Source organism: Protopterus annectens, chromosome 2.part0 (assembly GCF_019279795.1).
Source record: "Protopterus annectens isolate FY-2018-M chromosome 2.part0, PAN1.0, whole genome shotgun sequence".
Lineage (NCBI taxonomy): Eukaryota > Metazoa > Chordata > Ceratodontiformes > Protopteridae > Protopterus > Protopterus annectens.
The window spans coordinates 1,678,619,280-1,678,628,865 of record NC_056728.1 but is presented as its reverse complement, the minus strand read 5'-3'; positions in this window follow the sequence as shown (position 1 = coordinate 1,678,628,865).

Below are 9,586 nucleotides of genomic sequence, written 5' to 3'. Positions count from 1 at the left end.
AAACGAACTGTCACTAAATGATTATACCAAACACTAATACACGTCTTTCCCAAACATAAGCACACCCTGCATAACAAAGATAAGAAATCATTATATCACCTTCTGCATTATCCTCTCCCACCTGAACACAGCCTTCTTTACTTTCATTCCAGCATCTTCCCCTATTCCTTTGTATATATAGTTCCCATTTGCATATGTTGCTAAATGTCCCCTTTGTACCTTACACTGTAGAGTTTACATTCTGGGATGTCAGTTATGCTTGCAGTGTCTTGTTTACCTTTCTTTTTCTACAAGAATTCTGATGACTTCCATCAGTCAGATCATCTAATACAAATTGAGTTCAAAGGTGTGCATTTCATAGGTTCATAGGTTCATAGGTGTACTAGACTAATGGCCCTGGAGCCTTTACAAGCCTAGCCCATAGAAGTGCCCTGGCATCGGGCCGCCCAAAGTTAGTTCCCGGTGCCTCTATCAAGTAGAGCCACTGGAGTGATTTCTCTTGAAGAGGGCCAGTGAGGTGCTCTTCTTGACATGTATGGGAAGTGTATTCCAGAGCATGGGCAGTCTCTGGGTTAGGAACATGTCCCTTCAGCATGTTCTGTTATTGTGGTAATGAACTTGAGGTATCTGGAGTATGTGGTATGGAGGGATTGGGATTTCTTTAGATGTAGCATTTCTAACGGAGCTGGATCAGGCATGGCTTTTTTAAGTCAAGCAGAGATCTGGTTCTGTTACTGTGGTAATGAACTTGAGGTATCTGGAGTATGTGGTATGGAGGGATTGGGATTTCTTTAGATGTAGCATTTCTAACAGAGCTGGATCAGACATGGCTTTTTTAAGTCAAGCAGAGATCGCCTCTTAGTAGACAATATGAGACAGAGAATAGCCGGAGCTTCTTGAGTCTGTCCATTTAGGAGATGTGTTTAAGGCCTAGGATCATCTTCATGAGGTACTTTTGTGGCCTTTCAAGCTGTTGCATGTGTCTAGAGATGTACATGCCAGATAGGGCATTATACTCAATAATTAGCCTAATGAGGGAAGAGTAGAGAGAGATGATGATCTATTTCTTCCTGGATGTAAAACCCTTGGTAATAAGATGTGCCACATAAAAAGGACTTTCTGACCACAGTGGCAATGTGGTGGTCAAAGGAGAGTTTGCTGTCAAACTGTGTCCCCAGATCTCTTATAACACCTTCAGTGTTCAGTAGGCTCCCATCAATGTGGTAATTAGTGGGAACTGAGTTTTTCCCAAAGGGGATGATGATGGATTTTTTGGCATTAAGCTTAAGGCCATGGTTTTGACACCAGTCATTGGTCTCAGTGAGGCCTTTCTGTAGGATGTCTACATCACTTGGGGAGTTTATAATGGCTCCCAGCTTGCAGTCGTCTGCAAAATTGGTCAGCCAGAGTCCCTCCGTTTTGGTGTGGACTTCTGAGAAGTAGATGCAAAACAGGAAAGGACCCAAGACCAATCCCTGTGGGACTCCACTCGTGACTGATCAGCAGTCTGACTTGAAATCTGCTACTTTCACACTGTGGGTTCTCTCTGTGGGCCAGTTTGCAACCCACCTAGTGATATAGGGGTTGATGCCTAGTTTGGTGAGTTTAGCAATAATTCCTGAGTGGGGAATGGTATCAAAGGCCTTGGCCAGATCAAGGTAGGCTGTATGAACTGCCTTTCCCTCATCCACAGCTCTGGTGACTGACTCAAAGAAGTCAACCAGGTTGAGCAGGCATGATCTACCTTTCCCAAAACCAAATTGCGTGGGATCTAGAGTTTGGAGATTCCCTATATCCTTGTTAATTAGGTCCATGATGGTGAGCTCCATAGCTTTACATATCAGACTTGTCAGACTAATGGGGTGATAATTCCCAGGGTCTGTAGTCGTTCCCCCTTTATGGAGAGGGATGACTGTAGCAGTGCACCATTCAGTAGGGACAAAGCCTGAGGTGAGACTGTGATTAAACAGGGCACACAGATATGGTGCCAGTTCACTTGGTAGTTCATGTAGAACACATCCAGGGATGTTGTCAGGTTCCATGGAAGCTGTATTCTTGGCCTTGGACAATGCAGCTTTAACCTGTGCTGCAGTAATGCTGGATGCCTGGCATTCCTCCGGTACTGTGATTGGTCCTTTGGGGGGAGAAGGCTGGCACTGAATCTGTCGGCCAGTATGCTGGCAATATTTTTTGGCTCAGTATAGGAGTTATCATTGTGCAGTAACTCGGAGCAAATCTGGGTATTGCCGTGGAGATTCTTGATATAACTATAGAGGGCTTTGTGGTTGTTTTTAGTGTCTGCCACAATTCTGCCTTCATAGCTGGCTTTAGAGGTTTTGATGATGGATCTCAACTTTTTGTTGAGGCTAATAAGGGAGTTTTTCCAGTCTTGGGACTTCACCTTTTTCTGCAACAGTTTCATCCTTCTGTTGTAGAGTTTATTAATGGCAGGGGACCACCAGATTGGCTTCCTTTTTTTTGGAGGAGAGTGTCTTGGTTCTGTTGGGTATGGCTAGTTCCATGCATTTATGTACGTGTTCGTACAGTGCATTGGTGTATGATTCGGCAGTCATGTATCTATTTTCCATTGACATGGGTCCTGTGAAGGTAGCCACCTCTGTTTTTAGGAGCCCAAAGTCAGCTTTGGAGATGTTTTTCATGGTGGTTACCTTTGCAGGGGGTGTGGGTGAGATGTGGATTTCCATGGTGATTAGTTTGTGGTCGGATCTAACCAGGGAGGAACTGACTATTGGTGTAGAGCAATGGTTGCCCATGTTGGTAGTAACCAGGTCAAGGATGTTGCTTCCTCTAGTGGGGGTAAGAATGAGCTGGTTCGGGGCATTGGAACTGATGAATTCCACGAAGCGGTGGGCCAGTGTATTGGTACATGAGTAGTTTTCTCAGTTGATGAAGGGGTAGTTGAAGTCAGCTGATAGAGAGTCTCCTTCCTAACTACTTTACCATGGCTTATCAAAAGAAAGAAATAAAAACAAGTAGTTTTTCAGTATTTATCACAGTCAAATGAAAGATTCTTTCCAATTCCATCTGCTGTCACCTTCATTTTCTTGTATATGACACTTTCTTCTTCACACACCTTTCAACTTTCCATGATTTTGGCTCATATTTTTGCTCTGTCCCGTATAACATTTTTAATTTTCTGGTAAATCAGTAAGGATTATGGTCAGTCAAGAATACTAGACATTAGATATTCACACTTCTTATTAAAAAGTGCATATTAATGCAAACACTAATGTACAATTAAGTGAATGACAGTAATATTTTAAAAATTGTCCCTGATTTTGGGACTTTGTCCTTCCATTATATTTGGTGTATCCAGAATTCTTGAGGAAAGAACTTGACAGCTATGTTTCTGTCACATTTTCAGCAGTTGCCTGTGAGTCCTTTTAGTACTATCGTCCACTTTATCCAGAAGTCCCTAGGTTACCTTATTCTCTTTTTTTATTTGGACCTAGCTCTCCTTCTTCTTCATCTCTTCTTTTTATCTTCTTTGAAACAATGCAAGGAATCTGAATCAGCCCATAACTATCTGTTCCTCACTGCATTTTTAAGAGCGAGCTGTCTCTCACAGCCTCTTGACCTCTTTCCTTCTCTCTACATCTGTGGTCATCTGATTTATCCAGCTAGCCACTCCATTTGAGGGCAACATCTCTTCCATCCTGAGCTGACCATTTACTTTCCTGTTCTTCCCTTTTACCTTCTCCTACACATTTATGGAGACAGCACACCTCCATCTGCTCTACTTCACTTCCCTTTCTGGTCTTCCACATCAGGAATTTCTTTGCTACTTACTTGTTTACCTCAAGCTTTACTAGTAAAATCACATTCTTCCCTGTCAGAATACATATAAGACTGCATGTGCACCAGTTTTAACTCCTCTTTCCATCTGTGAACATTGTCACATCATTTAAAAAATGTTTCCTGTGCTTATGTGTTTCCTAGCATAGTCCTCTCCATGAGCTCTCTGTCTCATTTAAAATAAGTAGTTGGCAGTTTCCTTGTATTGACATGACTTCCTGAGAATTAACAGCCATGATATCCTGCCTATTCATCTGCTCTGGTAGCTAAACTGCATATAAATTGTCCTGATGAACTGTATTTGCCATACCTTCTGCCCTCCTTAATTATTCCACTTGCTCAGTCATATGACACATCTCTGCTGCCTCTGGATTACCTCTTCCTACTTTCCTATTCATACACTTCTTTTACACTTGTTCTTACACCACTCATAGCCCTCTTCTCATCTCCACCTGGTTCATCTACTGCACACGCAGAGCTAGGATGGCATCTGTGTTTTTCTTTGACTAATGGCAATTTCTCAGTCTTCTTGCAGCATTCTGGCAACAAATCCACTGAGTTTTCTTCTGCTAGTTCATTGTTTTTAGCTGTGCTAACTTTACATTTGTCCTCCTTTGTGCTTATTCACATAAGTCTCAAAGACAAAGATTTACAATTAGGTGTACATTTTTGCAGAACTCATCAGTAGCCCCCAGCTGTTATTCAGACTTTTTTCTCGGGCCTCCCTTCTGTAAACAAGTTACCTTGGTGTAGAATCAGAACACATTTATTTTCCAAAGTTTTTTTTTTTGATTTTCATAGACTTTCCTCTCCTCTTGGTCTGTGGCTATCTATGATGCATGCTGCTGTACTTAGTTGGCTCAAAATAAACTTTTAAGCTCTTCATTTTATGAACATGCTGTTGCATTTTCCCATACTTCACAGTTAGTTAAGTATCAGGCTAGTGACTTGTAGCCAAATTAGTGTAAAAATACTTCACTAAAAATAAGGTTTGCTTTTCTACCATAACCTAGCTCTTCAGAAATTAAGAAAGTTAAATTCAACTTGCCAACTAATAAGCTACAACAAATATGAAGTCAAAATGTGCTCACCAGTAAGGGACTTGATGAAAAGCTTCTGCAGGTCTGCCTTCTGAGTCCTGCCCATATAGCTGGAAAATATCACAATGGTTCCACTTGTCAGCCTAAGCCTTACAGTACAGAAATGCTGAACAACTCAATGCCAGTTTGCAAAGTAAGCATCTCTACTTCATTACTCCTCCTCCTTCTTCCTTTTTCAAATGTCTGCCTTAATGTTTCCCTATAAACTACAGCTATTAAACACAGTACATGAGACTTCTATTGTTATGCAGCAGATCTGTCAGACAGAAGAAGCTTTTATTAATTAAAAAAAATATGTTATTTTAGTATTTTCTCCTCCCCTTTTCAACTTAGGCATGTGCACTATAAATATGGTGGTTAGTTGAACCATGATAAAATAGCCTTCATTGAGAATTTCTGGACTATTAAGTTGTCCTGTTGAACTTAACCATTAAGGTAATGTAATAAAGAAAAATTTGAAGGCTAACAGCCTTGCTATTACTGTTGTATTAGATGCTTATCACTATGTAGCATTATTGTTGCTAGAACACTGGTTGGAAAACAATTCTATATTTTTATGTTCTATCTTTATAATTAAGAAAATTTTTTGTACAGACCATCAAAAATGTACAATGTTCTTTACATTTTATCAACATAGTACAAAAACATCAAAAATATCAAACATAATGAGTAATAGTAACACCAAAAGCAGTACTAGAGATACAAGATATAAAACCAGCAAAAATGTATGAAGATAAATATTCCTTCATTCTGGCTGCTGAATATTTTTACAAGGCATAAACAATATGTCTAACATGGACCTACGCAAAGCCCTGTCACTATATGCTATATCCTACAGACTGCTAAGAGGTGACCTGTGTCTTTCATACAAGGCGTGCTCCAACCCAATACTGATGGATTTACTGTGTATCAGCAAGCAAGTGGCATCAGAAATACTCAGTCTAGGGATTTAAACCTCTTCTGCAACATCAGCAGAATGGTTTGGAATGACAGATATATCTCTCAGAGGATACTGCTGCTGTAGAACAGACTCCACAGCCATGTAAAACAAAGCTCATCCCTGTCCATATACAAAAGCAACTATGAATGGGAAATAGAAAATTTACCCCAGGACTGACCCATGTACTACTAATGGACAGAAATGTCTCCTAAATGATTTATCCCATGCATGGGTCCCCTCAAATTATATATGGTATGATCCCAGTTCTTGTTATGGGTAAAATATAATTATATAACGACCCCCCCATTAATATTCAAAAACATGGACGCTGATTGGCAGCGTGCATTATAGTAATGGAAAAAGGTCCGGTCGCCCGGACTTTTTCCATTACTATAACTCCTTTTTTACAGCAACGGAGAATGCACGATCTCTGTTGCTTCACACTGTCTCGCTATGTTAAACCCATTTAACATAGCGAGACAGTTTTGAAAAAAAGCATAGAGCTAAATTGTTGCTTAGATATCTGTTGTCTTACTGTTCTGCAAATATACAGAGATCAGTATACATTTTTTTTGGTTTTATAATTTGCACTCTGATTCCTCACATCTCTATTGAAACTGTCTTCCCCACCCCCCCTCCCTGTTCTTGGTTGTAGTTTAAATTTGGTGGCTTTTGCAGTGCCCGCCCCACTGTAGATTTGATCTAGGACACTCCCCCAGTCCCATCTCTTTACCGTATTCTACCTAATAAACCCTTTCTGCACTTGCTTTTAGTCCTTTTTAATTTAATTACATTTTTTCAAACTGTTTGTGGACTAATATTGCTACATACTCAAGTGTGCCAGCTTGCACTGCATGTGAATTGATTTTACTACTGTTTTTGCTACTTTTCTGAAAAAAAAAATTGTAAGCCTGTTTCCTACCTTTCCTGTAATTAGTGTTCCAGATACAGATTTGCTGTATCCAGGACTATTTGTAAGCTTCTGTGCCCCCCAAGCCTTTCTGTGTTGGAGGGAAGCCTTCTAGCTTATCAGTGGGAGTGGTAAGCACTAGGTAACCTGTCTACCACATAAGGAGTGGTTCTGGCCCAGAATTTGTAGTTATTGGCCGTTTGGGCAGTCTTCCATCTTTCTCAACTTTCTGATTTGAAGACCTGCATTTGCACTTGTTTCTATCCTGTAACTCCTGGGCCCATCTCATTTGCTCACTCAAAAAAAAAAATGTATCTGCTTTTACTGTATTTGTGTTTCTTCCTACTTTATTTTGCTTTTGCGTCATCTTAAAAGTACTCAATTGTATTTATTACTGCTTGGTGTAACTCTTTCTAAGCCTTTTAGTTTAAGCACTTGGGCTTCAGACCAGTTGTTTTACATTAAGAAGGTTTGTGGCCTGCACTGTAGTGGCAGAACAGGTAGCTTACATCCTTCTAAGTTGGGAACTGCTGATTGAGGGCTCAGTGTCTGTTATTCTAAAAGTGTATTAATTCTGGTTTAAGCACTTGGGCTTCAGGCCAGTTATTTTACATTAAAAGGGTTTGTGGTCTGCACTCTTGTGGGAGGAGTGCCCTTCTGAGCTGGGAATTTCTGGTTAAAGGCTTATAGTGCCTGCATATTTGAACTGCTTCTTACTGAAATTGGTACACCTTGTTTGCTGTAGCATAAACTAGATCCAGGCCTGCTGAATCTAGCTTTGTTTGTATAACTTGAGCACTAATCCAGGCATTCTTTAAAGTATTCAATTGTATTTATTACTGCTTGGTAGTAACTTGATTAAAGTGTAGCTATCATTCTAAGTCTTTTGGATTAAGCACTTGGGTTTCAGACCAGTTGTTTTACATTAGGAAGGTTTGTGGCCTGCACTGTGGTGGCAGGACAGGTAGCTTACATCCTTCTAAGTTGGGAACTGCTGATTGAGGGCTCAGTGTCTGTTATTCTAAAAGTATATTGATTCTGGTTTAAGCACTTGGGCTTCAGGCCAGTTACTTTACATTAAAAGGGTTCATGGTCTGCACTTTTGTGGGAGGAGAGGCTGGACTCTGCCCTTCTGAGCTGGGAATTTCTGGTTAAAGGCTTATAGTGCCTGCATATTTGAATTGCTTCTTACTGAAATTGGTACACCTTGTTTGCTGTAGCATAAACTAGATCCAGGCCTGCTGAATCCAGCTTTGTTTGTATAACTTGAACACTAATCCAGGCATTCTTTAAAGTATTCAATTGTATTTATTACTGCTTGGTAGTAACTTGATTAAAGTGTAGCTATCATTCTAAGTCTTTTGGATTAAGCACTTGGGTTTCAGACCAGTTGTTTTACATTAGGAAGGTTTGTGGCCTGCACTGTGGTGGCAGGACAGGTAGCTTACATCCTTCTAAGTTGGGAACTGCTGATTGAGGGCTCAGTGTCTGTTATTCTAAAAGTATATTGATTCTAGTTTAAGCACTTGGGCTTCAGGCCAGTTGTTTACATTAAGAAGGTTTGTGGTCTGCACTGTAGTGGCAGAACAGGTAGCTTACATCCTTCTAAGTTGGGAACTGCTGATTGAGGGCTCAGTGTCTGTTATTCTAAAAGTGTATTAATTCTGGTTTAAGCACTTGGGCTTCAGGCCAGTTACTTTACATTAAAAGGGTTCATGGTCTGCACTTTTGTGGGAGGAGAGGCTGGACTCTGCCCTTCTGAGCTGGGAATTTCTGGTTAAAGGCTTATAGTGCCTGCATATTTGAACTGCTTCTTACTGAAATTGGTACACCTTGTTTGCTGTAGCATAAACTAGATCCAGGCCTGCTGAATCTAGCTTTGTTTGTATAACTTGAGCACTAATCCAGGCATTCTTTAAAGTATTCAATTGTATTTATTACTGCTTGGTAGTAACTTGATTAAAGTGTGGCTATCATTCTAAGTCTTTTGGATTAAGCACTTGGGCTTCAGACCAGTTGTTTTACATTAGGAAGGTTTGTGGCCTGCACTGTGGTGGCAGGACAGGTAGCTTACATCCTTCTAAGTTGGGAACTGCTGATTGAGGGCTCAGTGTCTGTTATTCTAAAAGTGTATTAGTTCTGGTTTAAGCACTTGGGCTTCAGGCCAGTTATTTTACATTAAGAAGGTTTGTGGTCTGCACTCTTGTGGGAGGAGAGGCTGGACTCTGCCCTTCTGAGCTGAGAATTTCTGGTTAAAGGCTTATAGTGCCTGCATATTTGAACTGTTTCTTACTGAAACTGGTACACCTTGTTTGCTGTAGCATAGACTAGATCCAGGCCTGCTGAATCTAGCTTTGTTTGTATGCTTGTTGTTTGTTTGTTTGTTATTTCCCTGAAATGCTAATTCCACCTAAAACGCGGCTTTTCAGCACTTCTGTGGATCCCTAGTGATATTTGCATTGCTTACTGTACTTATTTCCTTGTTTCACTTGAAAGAAAGTTACTGTTTGTCGTTTTTGCATTTAAGTTACCTGTAACACATTGCATTTAAGATACCTGACACTTGCTCACTAAAGCAATTATATAAGTCAGCACTAAAAAATTAAAAGCACTACACCCTCACAAACTCCCCTTGAGTACCTTGTTCCCCATTGGCCCTTTTTTTTTCAATTATAAAGGAATTCCCAATACTATTCTAGCATGTCCAAAGGTCAGTTGTCAATCTCCTCTCCAGTCCAGCTGGTGAATCAGGGAATCTTGAGGCAATGTTACAACTGCCTCATGTACACAGACAACCCTCTCCTCCTCCCAACAAATTCC